At 42.4% G+C, this 18801-nt stretch overlaps 1 protein-coding gene across 1 annotated transcript in view; it reads right to left on the reverse strand.

Annotated features, from left to right (window-relative positions):
* Positions 1-1264: 1264 nt before the first annotated feature.
* The window catches only part of UGGT1 (UDP-glucose glycoprotein glucosyltransferase 1), a 97220-nt gene continuing 79683 nt past the window's right edge, over positions 1265-18801 (reverse strand). Inside the window, exon 42 of the transcript XR_012788005.1 lies at positions 1265-1282. The gene's annotated coding sequence lies outside the window, so the exon portion shown is untranslated. The remainder of the gene's footprint in view (positions 1283-18801) is intronic.

Consider the following 18801-nt stretch of genomic DNA (forward strand, 5'->3'; position numbering starts at 1 on the left):
ATACTAAAATCCGTATTAACTCAGAGGAAAAGGCCCTTTGATTTTACATTTATATGTAAAAGTAACCAACATATACATAGAAGAAAGCGACCAGTAGTGACGTCTCAAATGTCTTACACGTATCACCATCTGCAGCAAACGTACACTTCTACATGACTAAATGTCACTTAAATCTCATCCCCTTTTCCACTGGTATAACAATTCCATGTTGTTCAGAAGTCCTACAACAGGACCATATGAAAACGGATGTGCACATGCAAATGTCATTAGTTATAATATATTACAGCATAATTTAGAGTATCCCACAAATCAATGGTGATAGAGATTTATATGTCAAACCATAACACCATACATCAGCAGAAGGGTCAGTGACTTAGGCTACAAGGCAACATCTATGCTGGTCAGCATGGGAGACACCCTATAAGATTTGAGAGGAAAATGGGACAGATTTCTTTATTTTCTATTAAATTGGTGTGACTTGTTGGGTGCTCCGTAGAGAGTCCATATACGGTATAGAAACAGGATGATAAAGTCTACCAAGGGTCACGGGAGACCAGCACAATTTCATGGGATCAAGCACCAGACAGGACACAGGGATCAAATAAACAGGTTTTTATTCCAGCCCGAGCCAGTAGACAACACAATATCACCAACCAAGCTAGACTCACATCTAAAAGAGAAAACAGGGGGAATCCTAGCAGTCCTGTGTGTCCGTCGTCACCAAAATGGTTTACCCGGCGCAGCTTCCATTCCTGTGGGGGATCGGGAACTCCAGGCAGGGCTGAATGCAACTTCAAATATCCTGTTCGGAATAGCAGGTAGCCTTGGTTTCAAGCGCCTACCGTACAACCTCAGAATACTATTAGTCCATCTCAACACTAGCCTCAGCAAGGTCTGTGGAACCGAGATCGGCTACCCTTTTCTAGGTTCCTGTCTCCTTAGGAAATCATGAAGAATGGGTAGCGACCAATCACAGCGTGAGGGCTCACCTGTGTTGGCCAATCCAAACTGGGTGTGTGACGGGAATGCCGAGGCAAGGTAGGCGGGAATTAAAAACCAGCCAATTAGTTCAGCGCCTACCTGCCCATGTTCCCAATGCCAGTTTGCTATCTCTGAATCAGATAGGCATATCACTGTCTGGGGCAGACAATGGCTCCGATTATCAGACCAACACATCCCAGATAGGCCAGCCCATCCGCACTCTCCTTTGTCCTCAACCCCCTCGTGAAACCAGCTAAGACCAGATCTCTGGGCCCGTAGGCTGGGTCAGTGTATTACCAACCTAGCACACAGGGAACAAAGAAATACAGTTTCACAAACACAAATATATTTTACATGTAGTACAAGTTCACATATACATTTTCACACAACTTATTTTGGCCAGATGAGCCACGGTGAGATACATATACAGGGCAACCTTGTATATTCATCCAGACGATAGGGCAATGGATGGGCTTCCCCCTTTATTATAAGAGCCTCATTGCCCATAAGGACTTAACCAAAATATTTTTCCCATGTTCTATAAAAATGTCGGCCCTCGTACGGGTCTCTCTCAAGACTGATTGATCTTAATGCTATGCATGGTAAGTCCCTTCTCCGTGAAGGATTCTCCATTTGTTTCCAATATCAAATTAGTCCATTCTATTCTCTAACCTGATCAGAGAACCTTCAAGATCCACTGGATCCCCCTTCCATTCTGTTTTCTGATAACACTGTATTGCCAGTTCAAAAGAAGAAGGAAATTAACATGCATACAAAACATACAATGCACAATATAAATAAATATACATAAAATATATAATATAGTACAAAACAGTTTCATATTAGAATCTAGTTTGCAAAAAAAAGTTAATGCATAGCTAAATTAAGAAATACAGTAATATGCTGAAATTGTGTATTTCTGTTTTAGCAGATGAAACGCAACATCGTATTCAAGAGAAGGAAATAACAGAACTAGAAAATTCTTATAAAGATGGGGCACGTTAGATAGCTGCCTTCTTATGCTCAGATCTTTATCAGTTTAAATTCATCTCATGGTAATTAAAGGATCAGTTCCACCTACTTAGTTTTCCTTTAAAGGATGTGAAATGAGGGGGGGGGGGGGGGGGGGAGAAAGGCTGTGCCAAATACCACTATTTTCACTTACCGATGTGTGTTAAATACTTCTCAGGGAAAACAGAATGGCAAGTGCCGTGCGGTGAGGTCAATGTAGACCCGTAACCCACCACCTTGAGTTACTCCTATCACGCTCACTATGCACTGCATGCAGTACTAACGTATTGCGGAGGTCCTCTCTAGTGCTCCGCTTATGCCATTAGTTTCTGAGTTTCTGATTGGTAGCCTCCCAGTGTTCACACTGCATTCATCGGCCTCAATATCTCTTATGTGAGGGCTGTGAGGGTTCATGGTATACACCTATTACCTCCCTATTTTGTTTATGTTCAATCAACTTAACTACTTATAGTTATGTTACCAATGATCACAGTCACGTGCTGTTTGATATATATTTTATTTTAAACCCCATTTTTTTTATTCATTGTTTGCTAATAAAGTATTTTAACATTATCATTATACATTCAGTTGTGATTGAGTGCTTATACACTAGTACAGTATACATCTTTATCCCTACCTAGTTAGCACCTCACCATGATTTACTACTCAGCTGTGCGGGTGTTCTCTTTACGTGTAGATATATACACACTGTCAGTTATATATAGGTTGGAATGAACTTGTAATGTTACCACTAAAGTGTTTATATAAATTTAGCACGAGTGGCTACATCTATATACATTACATTTTCGTGATTTCAGACATATAAATGCATACATTTATATGTCTGAAATCATGGAGATGTAATAAATGTATATAGGTCTAGCCACACTTCAATTTTATATAAACTCATCGGCAGTGTATTTAACATGTCAATGTGTGCATAGACCATCTGCATACACATCAATCATTCAATATACAGGTCTGTGCACAAGTAATCTGTGGCACTGGGTGTTCTGACACACAAGCCAATAATGACCAAGTGGGGCTATGGTAGAACACACCTTATTCACTGGAATGGCCTGTAAGGCGTGTTACAGAAAGCACTGCTTAGCAAATATGGTCCAATACGTTCTCATATCACACTATGTTGGGGAAACCTTGCACTTAAAGCCAATGGCATGAGCTGCTTTGTATATCAGACCCCCAAACATTTGCAACATTAAAATAAGGACAATTTATTTGCTACGTCAGTGCGGAAATGAGGAGCTTCCAAGCAAGGGACACCTAAGAAGGCGGCCCTGGTTGGAGTGTGGGATATTTTTGTACGTTGATTAAAATTAGTGACCAAGCACACACAATTATACATAATCATAGGCAAATACCCAAAATATTAGTAACAGAACAATGGTAACAATTGAAAATAGCATTCTAAATGTATTAAGACTATCCATGGTACTGACTGATGCAACGTTTCATTAACTCAGATCAAATATACACTATTGATATTTCTGTGTAGCTCTATTGCCATCTGGTGTTATAAAAGAACTACAAATACTGTGCAGCTGTTTAAGGCCCCAAGTCAATATGCTGTGAAGTCGTCTTCTAATGAATGGAAGGAGCCGAAATCTTGCCAAGGAAGGGCAAGGCCACTTTATAGAATATTGAATAGGGCGCTTACAAGGCAGAGTGGGGCGGCTGTGTGAGATATATGCAAGTTCTTCCAATATATATTCCTAATGCCAGCTCCTTGTGACTGTGGCAAGTCACTTTTTTCCCCTAGGCTTGAAACGTAGATTTTTAAGCGGTTCAGGACAGGTACTTATTATGCCAACATCATTCTATGTACGGCACCAAGTACATTGTCAGAGGTATATAAGAATATATATATTAAGAGAACACTTTGAGGTACAAATATAATGAGCATTGAAATGTTAAGCGGCACAAACCCTCTCATCCAAACTATTTCTAAATCAAGGTATGCAAAGAAACGGTTCATCATAAATGCCCCGTTATGTTAACTCTTTAACTGCCACGGGGGCCTGCAAGCTAAATTTGGTGCCTGAAGGAGACAATGGGTCATCTTTACTAAGAAGTCTTCTACCGTAAGACACCTTACAGCCCATAGACTTGAATGGTTTGCACGGTGCCTTCAAGGAGGCAGAACTTGTCTTATTGCAGAAAACTGCTCAGTACAATAAATATGACAAAGTGTTCTACCAAGGTCAAAATTGAAGATTATTCAAACAGCGATATCACTCTTCAGAACCACTGATCTCACCACTAAGCCAATTCTTCACACCTACGTGTGTGTTATATATATATATATATATATATATAACACACACACACCTTAAAACTCACCCCACGAGTTAAGCATGCCAACAGCCTGCACTCATGGTTACTGTCCCACACTCAGCCACTCCTACCACCCATTGTGGCCAAGCACTGCCATACACAGCACTTATTCCCTCGCCTGCTGTCTCTGTAAGTCTCCCACCATACCTCTTAGATTGTAAGCTCTTCGGGGCAGGGATTTCCTTTCCTATTGTCTGATTTTTATGCACTTATTGTATCATTTTAATTCCCTGTACTGTATTTTGTGAAGTGCTGAGTACACTTTTGGCGCTATATAAATAAAGACATACAATACAATATAGAAAAAAAAACAAAGAAGTGCAGGCTCCATAGTGTTTATCTGTATAAAAATAAAGTCCATTTAATATAACACGCAGTCCCTAGGAATCACACTTACAAGATACTGTATAAAAAAAACAATGAACATTTGAGAGAAATCTCTAAGGGGTACGTCAGCTGGGTTGGAGGGGTCCAATATTTATACTCTGCCTGGGTATGGTGCAGCTGTTGGAAACTCCTGTCGCATATCCGCAATGCTACACTCGATCAGCCAGTCTTTCAGCACTTAAGTGCCAGTCCTCCGGTCAGATGTAGATTCCGGACACAGACCGCGTGTGCAACGTTTGCAGCCGGGCTACCCTTCAGGTACAAGGACCTCCTCTCTACCGCCGTGCGTGCTGACGTCACCACCTTGTCCCAACTAGTTACATCACTATCGCGTGACTTCTTCAGGGGATAATGAATAACCACAGAGTACTACCTTATATGTGCCTATGTAAACCTAACTCCACTCTTAAGAATCAGCGTCGCTGATTCAATACCATCAGGGACATACCTAAACTAATGCCACATTCCTTAAAGTGTAATATACATACAAGAAAAAGAACAAAAAGGTACAATCAGCTATTTAATTATCTCAATATCTAACCAGCAATTACATTAAAATGGAAACCAATATTGTATCTTGTTCCAATTATCTCGGAACAATAACCCAAGCAAGATTACATTCCACCCTCCATAATAAGAAAGCTTTACAGGAAATTAGAGCATTGATTTTCTGATAGATCGCCAAAGAAAAATAATTATATATTTGCGGTGTGCATTATTATATTGCATATTGATGGTCTTTTCATTTAATGCACTTTTCAAAAAAACAGGGCTAATCTTGGCAAAGCTTAAATGAGATATCTTTTTAATTAGAAGGAAGAGCGATATTTTAATAAAATGTACGCTATGTAATATTATTACATTTAGACATGTAATTTAGTAGCAAGCTTAGCTTATCAGGCTGGATAAGACTGGATGGATTGAAGGTTCAGTTCAATTTAATACATCCAAAAGGGTTGGTCTTTCTCCTTTCTCATCGTGATCCTATAAATCACTGGAGAATTACCTATTACTTTTCTTACATGCAGAAAAATCGATATAAAACATTGTATTTTTTTTCTTTTTTACAGAATAGTCACAGCTTCCTTTTTTTTCTTCAGTTAGGTATACGTTTCTAATTAAAGCAATATGGATTGTGCATTCTAGGGATTTAAAAAAAAAAAAAAAAGTATTTTAAACCTCTGTTGGAATCATGGGGTTTCATGAAAATATGTGTTCAAGACAGATATGCTACTTTTTAAGACAGCATAAAGGTTCTTTGCTATATAATTTAATGTGGTTATTTAAAAAGGTTAAGAAATTAAATAGTCAAAGTGAAAAGTTAAATAATAAAGGAATACATATATTCCTTGTTATAATAATACTATATTTGGGTACCTGTGATAGGGAGGGCTGGGATTTTGCAAGGTCATTGTACAATGAAAAGGTTAATTGCGTCACTGGTCTATTTCACAATACTTTCTTGTGTTTTGACCATTTTATTCTATCTGGATAAAAAGGAAAACAATTGGAAAATCAGTGGTTTTGTACATTATTTAGGGGAAAAGTACAAATACAGGGTAGGTATGTTCTAGCAATAACCTGTATTAATCGTAATTTGATTTAAAAGTGTATATGGGGGGTATCCCTTTAAGAATACATTTAATTAACAAATTACATAATATATGAAGGGTATTTAAGGGAAAGGTTTTAGCAGCGCACAAATCACCCCAGAGGAAGCCTATTGGTGAAAGGTGTAGGGTGGAACTACTGACAGAGAGAGGCAAAGTTTCCTGGGAACAGAGAACGCAAACTGGTGCAGCATGTTACTGTGGAGATGGAGTCCCCAATGGAGAACATGGACTGTTGGCGCCCTGAATGCGCAAGTCTCCTGATGCCATACAGTCGGTACAGTGTATAACGCACAGATAAGCCATAAAGAACTTGTTTCATGTAAGCGAATAGAGTCTAGCTCTGCCATTAATTAAAAGAAGGTATTAGTTAACGTTTCTAGGTTTTTGAATTTTTCCCTATACATCCTAATATCTGAAGCATGAAAGTTTGGAGAGGATTAAGACTGATCCGAATAGATCTCTTCTGATCTAGGTGATTTCTTCCAGTTTGTGAGTGCAATATATTCACATTTCTTATTAGAGAATTTTTTTTATCAATATTTCCCCATATTAGTTTTTCTTTATGCGCCCGGAGTTCAATTGATGTTGGGACTTTTAAGCGGCTGCAGGGAAAGTTTATAATTTTACGTATTATATAATATTTCACATGTGGTGTTTTTATTTAACCACTGGTACTTTTTATTTTCTCTACTTACACCCTTTTTCTTTGCTATATTTGATTTAAAAGTGTACTTTAAACCTCTCTGCTGTCCAAATCGTGGTCACAATGTGCCAAATAGTGTCACCAACAGAAGAGAGAAGTCTCCTCTTCTGTTTAGGTGGCGTTGGCTGCTCCATGGAGTTCACTGCAGATCATAAGGGCCACTGGCGCACTGACCGTTGTATATGTTTAACCCGAAAGTGTACCTCATGAAGGTTGGCACCCTGGAGATTATGGCATATGCTGCCAGTCATCGCGATTTGCTCGTTTGCTAGAGGCGTTTGCAAAAGGACAGGATGGACCCTTTCCTGTTTACACCAGTGGAAGCAATGATGTGACTGTTAGCGGCGGGGTCTTGTAGCCATGGTTGTGGCAGGACCCTCTAGCACAGGGGTGTGCAAACTGGGGGGGCGCAAGATTTTCTAGGGGGGGGACATGGCGGTTACAGTGGCCCCGCGCCCTTCCCTATGGCAATTAAATGCCGGGGGAGGCCTCTGTAACATCTCTTACCTGCTGCCAGCCTGCTCTTCAACGATGCGTCGCCATGGCAAATGACGCGGTGGGGTCATGTGACGTGTCGCCATGGCAACGCGCGTCAAACGACGCTGTGGGGGTCACATGACGTGATGTCACATGACCTGCGGCGTCATTTGACACTGGGTCGTAGAAGAAGGGGCGCGCTCACACTCACCACAATGACACATTGCGACAATGTGTGTGGCCAGCGTGAGCAGGCGGGTGCGCCTGCTCTGTGCATAGCTGCTTGCCGAGCAAACAAATTTTAATTTGCTGCTCGCAAGCGCGTCACGTGAACGGTTCGCCCAATGAGGGCGAACCAGCTCCGTGACGTGATGGCTGCGCCCTCAGATGCGCGGGCGTGCCAGTTTCCTACCTGGCCGAGGCCTAAAGCTCAATGACTTGAATTGGCTGTAAGGTCTTCCAGCATTAGAAGGGGGTCTTATGGCAGAAAACTGCTTAGGAAATATGACCCCATATCTTTGAATGTTTAGAACTGCACAGCATAGCCTATAAAATGAATACCTTCTGCTTACTTTTTCACCCGTCTGCAGTAAACCTCCGAATGATTACAATTTTCAAAATGTGCTTTATACCCAATCAACAGGTCATCTTGGTGGGTGAGGGAATGTTAAGAAAGAAATCTCCAAAATATAATCAGGAATCCATAACTCGGTGGTGCGTTCAATAAAAACAATTTCACAACTGATAGGCGTACTGCTGGGATGCAACTCTAAATGCAGAAACACAATACAACCATCGATCCGGGCTCACAACGCTTCACGAAACTCTGCGATTCATTATTAACCTTCTGTATTTCTCATTTTTCCCTAAAGTATAGAATTTGTTTGTTTTTACAAAACTGTAATTAATATTAGCTAATCAATCTAAAAAAACGAGTTATGTTTAGTGTTTTCGCCAGAACATGGGAAGCCTGACCTAAATATAAATGACATTTTTATCTTCACCGTGCTGAATTCCTCCTGGCTTATTTGATTACATAGATGAAAAACCTTAAAATGTTAGGTCGGCGAGCTTAAGCCAATTGAAGTCACAGTTCATCAGTACAACTCTGAATCAAATAGAAGTTATTCATTGTTTGAGTGTGTCCAATTTAAAATTTCACACAACTGCAAAGACCAATCCCTTTGCCATGGAACAAGAGAGAGTGGTCAATGCCTATTAAGAGGGACGAGATTTGTGGAGGATAGGTGAAAATGAAATCTATCAGTTGCAATCAAAAATACCAGAAGTTGAGTTGTAGGGTTGCACAGTAATATCTTTGAAACGGAGGACATTTCATTGCTATTGTTTAAAGAAGTAATAACTAAACCATGTGTGAGGGAGTGAAGAGGTTAACTCCCTCCATCTTTCAGGCCCAGGAAGAAGAACCTAGCTTTCAGGTCTGGTAGGGTGTTTCTATTAACTCCTGATTGTAAAGGGGCTTAAAAGGCAGGCAGCGGACTCCCTGCCAATTCCCCCAGCCTGCAAAGAAGCAGTTTCAGAAGCCTGCTAGGAGGAAGGGGTTCAGGTCCCAGAGGATTGCCTGGGTACAGCTGGGACTCACCCAGCACCACAACCAAAATTCACCAGCCTTCTAAGGAAGCAGGGCTGCTCTACCTGCAAGGTAGCAGATTCCTAAAAGTATTACCTGGGACTCACACCCAGCACAAAAGATAAGGACATTTTATGTTGTTCCAGATTCATGCTGTTTTTTCTGTCTGATCTTTGCACTACTGAATAAAGTATGTTGTAGCCTGTTTTTTTTCCCAATCCAGGAAATAAAGTACATTATTTTGGTGAGAAGTTACTGTGTGGACTTCTTATTGACCCTATCCCAAGGCCAAACTGTCACACCAAGTTATAATTATTGGGAATTTAGACTACCCTGAAAATGGAGCAGTGAAATTAGAAGTTAAGTAAAGAAGACCATGAGACTTGAGGAAGGATCCTATGATTTTAGCCACTAGAAGCTAGTCCCTGGCAAGCAGGGGTTGATAACTGGGTATTGGGGTAGGGCGTGCATAGAAAGGGGGTGGTATTAATAGCTTGGGTAGGCAGGGAAGGGGGGGGGGAATTTAAAGGATATATAAAAGCATGTAGGGTTAGAAGGTATTACACTCAAGGGAGCGTCTTAAGAGGTGGCTGATCTGTCCAAGAGTCCACGTATTTGATCCAGTCGCTGATGGCATTGTTGGCTCCGGTGGCACTTCTCTGTAGCATGAAGGGAAAACCTTGATCCTTCGATATTGGCATCCCTCCTCGCTACATGGTGTCACTTGTGTTGGAGCTCGTTGGTAGGGATATTTCCGATGTGCTTCTGCAGAGTGGAGGGAGTCCGTGTCTCCATGCTGCCCGGCGTGGTCTTGAGCTTAGCTTGATGAGGTCACCAGATCAGTGTCGGATTTTTTTTTTTTTTTTTAAATCTCACCCTTAGGCACTTACCTGGTGCCGCCCTCATCCTCCAGTGCCGTCCTGTTGTCATGGTAATGCGATGCCGTGTGATGCCATGTTGCCGATCACGCATGCGCGACTGGCAAACGCCGAACGCGCAGATGGCAAGTGCCAATTGCACGTGACACCCAAAACTTTAGCCACCCTAGGCCCAGGCCTATCTGGCCTAATGGGACATCCGCCACTACAGCGGACGGAGCCTCGCTGCAGGACCTGGTCTTTCCTACGATCACACTAGCTCTTGCAAAGAGCTTATTGGTTACAGCCTCAACAGTTAGTCAGCTGTAACTGCTCTATGTGTTTCGCAGTTTCTTTCGTCTGCTTCATCAAGGATCTACAGGTGCACTCAAAAGTCCCATATAAAGGGAGTTTCAACCCTTCATGGTTACTTCTTAAAGGAAAGGTTACATATACTGTAGTCATTGTATCTAAATCTAATGGTATAGGAGCGATGAGCAAGTATAAAAAATAGTTGCATAAAAGCAAAGAAGGAAAAGTATAATCAGAAAATACCCATTGATATTGGAAAAAAATGGTATATTAAACGCTAATGCAAGTTGCTAATAAAAAAAATAGAAATATGGGAAAAGTAAAAGGGATATTAGTTTCCCTTGTGAAAAACTGCACACACAATGCTTGATATACTGGAAAAATGACACTACTCATATGGGTATCCCCAAAATATATAGATGGATTGTTATATAAAAATGCATACATATTGATGAAACTACAAGGGAAAAGTACTAAAATAAACGTATCCAGGAACAAAGTGCATAATACAAATTGGGTGTCCTATCGTGGGAAGGAAGACATTGGCCCTTATTCTGTAATGTGTGATAGCGCAGATGACGTTCTATCGAATGAAAAGTCCTTTAATGGGGCTTTTCATACAATAGTACATCATCTGCATTCACACACCTCACAGAATAAGGGCCATTGTGTGCAAAAAGCCACTGGTTCTAAAGTGAAAGTACATAATGGAGATCAGTGGGCTTCATTGAATGAAAGCTGCCAAATGAACTTCTAGATTGAGACCTCGGGGTGCTAAAGTCTGAAGCACACTAATCCAATACGTCTCACGACTACACAACTTGTTGAACCGGTCTCCGCCTCGGCTACCCATTGTGACCATCTCTATTCCTTTCATTTTTAATTAATCTGATTTGCAATTGCGACATTTCGCACCCCATGCTATTGGCTATACATTAATATTGTTTTGTTTCCCTCTTTTCTTTTACCCGCGGAAGAAATACAAAAGACAGTATAACACAGTTAGTGTAGGACCTGCTGAGATCAGTTTAACTGTGAAGTGGTTGTACTGTAGACTTCAAACGTGTTGGCCAAAGGATTGAAATAAATGATCCATACTTATGAAGAAAAAATATAGAATAAACCATAGTAAGGTACTAAATGTGTAATATTGGATGTGCACTGGGACTCCTGTGTTTATTGTAGTACCTGTCACTTTCCCAGTGACACACCCCACACACCCCACACACACCCCACACACACCCCACACACACCACTCTCTCTGTCCTCTCCCCCCCATCACACTCACCTCCCCGCCTCCGCTCCACTCGCCTCCCTCCCGCTCCACTCGCCTCCCTCCCGCTCCACTCGCCTCCCTCCCGCTCCACTCCCTCCCCACTCACCTCCCTCCCCGGCATGGGGACAGGCAGTGGCCAGGCAGCCGGCACGCGGCCCCTAAGATGGCGGCGGCCGGAAGGACCCCCTTCCTCCCTCGCGGAGTAACTAAGATGGCGGCGGCCGGAAGGAGAGGTGACGTACGTGTGTGTGTGTGTCACTGTGTGTGTGTGTGTGTGTGTGACACAGTGTGTGTGTGTGTGTGTGTGACACAGTGTGTGTGTGTGTGGTGTGTGTGTGTGTGTGTGGTGTGTGTGTGTGTGGTGTGTGTGTGTGTGTGTGTGGTGTGTGTGTGTGTGTGTGTGTGGTGTGTGACACACTGTGTGTGTGTGTGTGTGTGTGTGTGTGTGTGTGTGTGTGTGTGTGTGTGTGACACACTGTGTGTGTGACACACTGTGTGTGTGTGTGTGTGTGTGTGACACACTGTGTGTGTGTGTGTGTGTGTGTGTGTGCCAGACACTCTAGGGTGGGGACCGGAGCTACGCATGGGGGGGGGGGGGCGGGGGGGGCGGGGGGGCAGAAGCGGAGAGGGGGGAGCGGAGAAACATACAGGGGGAGTGGAGAGGAGGGACCCGTAAATTTTAAGAAACCCACCCCCCCCCTCCTGTCCACTGTCCCCCCCCTCCTGTCCACTGTCCCCCCCCCTCGTCCAATGCCGCCCCTCCTGTCCACTCTCACCCCCCATCCTGTCCACTCTCACCCCCACTCCTGTCCACTCTCACCCGTCCCCTCCTGTCCACTGTCCCCGTCCCCTCCTGTCCACTGTCCCCGTCCCCTCCTGTCCATTGTCCCCGTCCCTCCCCTCCTCCTGTCCCTCCCCATCTCCTGTACACTGTCCCTCCACCCACCTTTTCCTAGCGGGAAATTTAACTAACGGGCAACGCCGGGTCTCTCAGCTAGTATATATACATAAAAAAAATAAACCAGAAATAGCCGTGTTAGTCCAGTTGCGATAGTGCAGAATAAAGGAGTTCTTCAGTATTAGGTGATACCTATCCCCAATCCCTGTCTAAGTTATAGAAACCTTTGTATATCAGTATCGCTGACTTGAGTAAGAGAGGAAAACTCTCGAAAGCTTGTCCTATGACATAAATTGTTAATCCAAATAAAAAAGGTATCACCTAATACTGAACGCACGCACGCACGCGCACACACACTATTTTTATTTGCTATATGCGATACGGTGGAATATATATAGTGTACCAGTTCACACAAATAAGCTGGTAAACTAGAAAGAGGTTTAATGACAGACTGGAAGAAACACGCCATATTGATCCACTGATTATGTACCATTTCTCTATTACTTCTGCCTCTGCTGGTTGATCCTGCACAACATTCCATTGTCACCTGAAAGTTGTAGCACTTATTGGACTGGGAGAGATTTGAAAAAAGATTCACTAACATTTGTTAGCAGTTTAGTGTGGCAACACCAAATCACTTTGATGGATGCTAAACCACTAGTGAATAAGACAAGACTGTCTTGCGCATCAGTGGTCAGTAATGCACCTATGGTGTCAAAGTAGTCAATGGGGCTAAATAAGAGGGAGCTGTGCGTGGCCACTGAGTTAACCGGAGTAGGGGGAATTACAACCCTTACCTATATCTCGTCTCCGGGGGAGATCGAGGTGTAGCCCCAGTGTGTGATGTGCAATAAAGTTTGTTGAAGATCATCCGGGAGTTTTTTCAAGTTTGTCATGCGCAGTTGCGCCGGAACCCTACCATTTCCACTAGTGAATAAGGCCTTCAAATGTCACAGACAAAGAGCAGCACCATATTGAGTTAGGCTGCGGCCCGCTACCTGCGCGGCAGGCGGCGCATGCAGCTGAGTCTCCCGGTCTGCAGAGGGATGCAGGGGGAAAGAAAGGGAGGCGTGACGGAGGCACGGCCGTGACGTCACCCGGCAGGTTTGTCCTCATTGGCTGAACCGCCAGGGGGCGTGGCCTAGCGCTCCGTCAATTTTCTTGAGAGCAGGAGTTTGTTGGCGCAGCACCCCCCCCCCCTCACAGCGGGCGCTGCAGTAGCCAGCGGGGACCTGGCCTTACTTGATGCCATCTGTCACATGTGCTGTATATATTAAACACAAACATGCAATGTTAAGCCTTGCTTGTATTCACCTGTTTTATCTACATTGGTGCTGTCTTCCACGCTTTAGACCAGAGGTGGGTGACTCCAGTCTGAAGGCCACCAACAGGTCAGGTTTTCAGGATATCCCTGCTTCAGCACAGGTAGCTCAATCAGTGGCTCAGTTAAAGACCATCCCCTATGCTGAAGCAGGGATATCCTGAAACCCTGACCTGTTGTGACCCTTTGAAGACTGGAGTTGCGCACCCCTGATGTAGATAGATAAGGTGACATTGTCTATTGCAATCTATTGTAGACGAGTAGGTGTTAATCAAGAGACTGGGCTTGAGTGTTAGCACTGTAACAAAATGTGTTGCATGACAGAGCTTTGAACTGATTGCAGCTGCAATATATGTTGCACTGTGGCTGCAAAATTACTGTACATACCACTCATTTAAAGGTACAGCTGCCTCCAATTACCAATGTCAGTGTGATGCCCTTCAATGCATTTTTCCCCTAGCTGTTTTTTGATTAGATTTTATTTTAAAGGCCAAAAGTCTGCAGTGGAGACGGCAACTCCTGCTGTTCATTCACACTTGCCCTGCTTCACCAGACAGCACAGAGCTGTTTTCCATGCAGACTACAAAGAATCGTATCAGAAAAAAAATGCTTACTCTTAAATCTCCTCAGATACGTTTCTTTGAGGTCTACTAAGGTCACCAGGTGAGGGGCTTAGCAGCCATAATAATTTAGATCTGGGGCTCATTTTTAGGAAAATCAGCAGGGAGAGGGGAGGAAGAGAGAGAAAAAAAAAAACCCAAAAAAAAAAACCCAAAAAAAAAAAAGGACTACAGAGAGCTGAAAACAGACCCAATAAAATATTGATGGAAGCTTTACCTACATCCTAAGTAAGACCCATATTTACTAATAGGTCACCTGCCACAAGACACCACCTGGAGTTGGAAAATGCCTTACAGACTTAAATGGGCTATTAGGTGCCAAGGACTGTAAGCCCTACACAGGGCCAGCGTGATGGCAGTACTGTCGGCGCAGTCGTATCGAGCCCCACACTTACAGAGGCCCCATGCTCTTCCCCACAACAGTGAAGCCGATTGCCGGGGAAGAACGCAGGGAATCTTTCCTTCTATCCGACTTCTCATCTCTGCGACGTCTCGTTGCCATGACAACGTGACATTGCTGAGATGAGGGGTAACAGGAGATGCCAAATAGGTAAGAGGCCACCCGTGCTCTCCTACAGCACCGAGCCCCACTAAAAGTCATGCCGGTTTTGGCCCTATGGAAGATTATGCAGGCTTAGTAGATATGGTTGTTAATCTTCACCTGAAAGGGGACTTCCAGTCACCGCTGGATCTTCCAGGCTCATCATCTTGATATTGTCAAAAAGCTGTTATCAGTGAATAGATCAGCTGTTTTCATTCGTTCCAGTAAAAAGAAAAGTCTCCAGGGAAGTGAGAAACTGCCCTTAGTGATGGAGCCATTAGCGGTGTAAAGTTCAGATAGGCATTCAGCATTAGGTAAGACAACTACCACTCACAGGGAGGAAGGCAATACATTAGACTTGATCAATACTTTTAAGCACATTTGACATTATATACACATTTCCTATCAGTGTCCACATCTATCAGTCTGTGGTGTATTTCCAACTATGTCCTCTCAACTAGAGCCGCTCACAAGCCATGATATTTGGGTCTGAAAAACGTACAGGTTTTGTCTAAAGTTGTTTATTTTTTACTTCAGGGGGAAATAAAAACATAAAATGTCGTGTAATCAGGAGTGGCTTTGCTTTCTATTAAAGTAATTATATAATTTCAAATCTATTTAGCAAAAAAAAAAAAGTGTTAATTATTACCAAAAATAAGAGATAATGTGATAATTAGCAGGTCATCAAAAATGTGGTTGCATATTTGCATTAGTAATAATAATGCGGTTAATTGTTAGTCAAGTAATATTTGTTAAAAATGTGGTTTATTGTTGTTGCCTAATGTTATATATTTCTTTCTTTATATATCAAGTTTTTCTATTTTCTTCTTAATCCCCAGCCTCCTGCCTCGCTCACCACCCCCAGCATAAAACACAGAGCAAACTTGGTCAGAATGCTTCTTTCTTGCAGGGTTTCCCCCACTGAGCCCAAGGCAAAACAACAATGAGGTTCTTTAGTTACTGCCATAAATAAAGAATTCTAAGCCACAGAAGCAACTCCAGGGCATTCTGGGATATCACAGAGGGATTCCATGGCCTATTATCTAAAACAGGGGCGGGCAACTCTAATCCTCATAGGCCACCAGTAGGTCAGGTTTTCAGGATATTCCTGCTTCAGTTAAACAACACACAGAACTCCAAGAAGCTCATTTTGGGAACCACTGAGCCCCCACAAAAATATATATGTATATAAGTGACAATGTACATATATATTTTTGTGGGGGCTCAGGGGTTCCCAAAATGAGCTTCTTGGGGTTCTGTGTGTTGTTTAACTTATTGTCAGCTGGTCTAAGCTGTTGGAGGTTAGTGGCCCCTCCCTCCCAGGTGTCAAGCTCACCCCTCCCCTAGTTAGCAGGTCTCTTTCATTTTACTGGATATGGATCCAATGTTGGTCCTTCTCCCTCCTAATAGAGGTAAATGAGAATTTTAATCCTAGTATAGGTGTATTAGTATTTTATCTGGTAGTGTTAGGACCTGTGAGCAGGGTCTGTCTTGATGTGGCTCACAGGCTTACGACGCTTTGGAAAAGGGTAAAACTAAATTACCCTTTTTCAAGAGAATATATTTTTTACTGTGTATTTTTGTTATATTGGAAGTGGCATTGGGCTTTTTTGTTCTTTGTTTTATTCCTGCTTCAGCACAGGTGGCTCAGTCAAAGATCGAGCCACCTGTGCTGAAGGAATATCCTGAAAACCTAACCTGACCCGATGTACCTGTGCCGAGGCTGCATTGTTCCCCCCCGGATAATATCGATAATGTTATAAATTGTATTGAGATGTTATATATACATCTTGATAAAGGGCACACGGCCCGAAACGCATAGATGTGTGGTTTTTTTGAGCTCTTTAAGGGTTATATTGTATCCAGATCAAGATTAAAGGAATAATTTTATTGTGAGACTCCTCCTGTCTTTTTGGCAGTGCACTGCCCTTCTCCTTTTTTTTCTCCTGTTTGCTCTTGGTAGATTTGCACGCCGTTTGGAACCGCAATTGGACCGCACAGAGGACCTGGGAACCTAACAGTGAGTTACCCATGTGGATTTATATACTTATCAGCCTCAGTAGGGACATTATTTGTACTATACATGTGTTCTAGAAAGCACTAGGTACTTGTCCCCTATCCCCTGCCAGGGATGCTGTATTTATATCCTATATAGTGAATGGTCCAAGCGGAGAATTATATCTTATGAAAAGGATTCTGTCTGTTTTTGAAGCGCTGGTCTCCTCTAATTGTATTGAGGCAAAGAATATGGCACTTACATTTGCGCAATACAGCATAGGCACATAAAAACTATAGCGGAGTGGCTTGTTCGTCTGCAGGGCTGTTGTAGTGCGTCGCGTTACTTCCGGCGATCGGTCGCGTCGCTTCCGGGTGCGATCGGTCCCAGTTTTGGAACAGCAGGCCAGGGTAGTCATAGGAGCAAACGTAGCCTACTCCAACTCGACTCTACGCGTTTCGCTCAGTAAAAGCTTCATCAGGAGTGACTACCCTGTGCCTGCCGTTCCAAAATCGGGACCGATCGCACCCGGAAGTGACGCCACCACTTGCCAGAAGTGACGCGACGCACTACAACAGCCGGGCAGACTGCGGACGAACAAGCCACACAGCTATAGTTTTTATGTGCCTATGCTGTATTATGCAAATGTAAGTGCAATATTCTTTGCCTTAATACAATTATTTTGTTGAATTTGCAATAAGAGTGTCATCTCCATTTCATTGAGGGATACCACGCTGAGACCAGTTGCTTTCCACTAATTTGAAGAACCCAGATCACATTGATATACACACTGCTGTTACCTGACTGGGAAAGTGTGAGTCCCCATCTCTGTTAATACCTGGTTGTCATTTAATTTTGAAATTACTACTATATATTTTAATTTTTTTCCCCCACATATGGTGATATCTGCGCTCCCCAAAAGCCACATCAGATTATCAACTTCAGGAGAACTTGGACCGTCTCTTCGTAGGGTTGAGCTGCGACGTTTTCACACTATACACTTTATATATATCTTTATACACATGAATATAAATTTGAGTGTGCACTATATTATATGATTATTTATCACTATTTATACCTCACAAAGGAGCGCCTCACTAATTTTTTCGTCTAGATTTCAAGAATCTATCTTGCATAGCCATGTAACTATATATAAAATGTAGAAATGTTTCGTAATTTAAAAAAAAAGTTTGAAATTATTTTTTACTCTAAGATTTAAAAGGTGTCATCCATCTTTTGGTTTCAACTAAACAAAGATAGTTAATGTTGAGTAGTGTTGATATAAATGATGCCTAGTAAACAACGCAGTATTACCAGCAGCATCCCATAGGGATAAGTGGTATAAATATGGCTTCTAAATACTTAATTTGATACCATTTAGACGAATATAAAAAAATCTAATATCCCATACAAACATGCCACAACTTACATAAGAAAGATTAATTGTAGGTTATGATCCGTTTTGTGGGAGCAACATGAGTTGAGCGATAACTATAATAAATTATAGTGTAGAGGTTATGAAATCTCACAGATCTCATCAGGTACACTTTGAAAGCTTTGTATACTATCATTTAATTTCTCAAAAACACTATTGGTAATCTAATATCACAACCAACAAAGAATCTGGATTTCTCTCAACACCCGTACTGGGACTTTGTACTTCAAATTTCAGAAACAAAATCTAAATGCACTTGTATTTCATTCATTTTCCTATGTATCAAATTTAGAACCTCATTGAATTCTAACACAATCAAGTCTCTCCTGTCTGTTCTCTTCGGAGTTGTGCTGCACAAGCTTATTAATTTATTAATCATTCTTCTGTTATGTCTGTGTCACTTCAAGTCAAGGCAAATTAGGTTTGT

Source organism: Ascaphus truei, chromosome 14 (assembly GCF_040206685.1).
Source record: "Ascaphus truei isolate aAscTru1 chromosome 14, aAscTru1.hap1, whole genome shotgun sequence".
Lineage (NCBI taxonomy): Eukaryota > Metazoa > Chordata > Amphibia > Anura > Ascaphidae > Ascaphus > Ascaphus truei.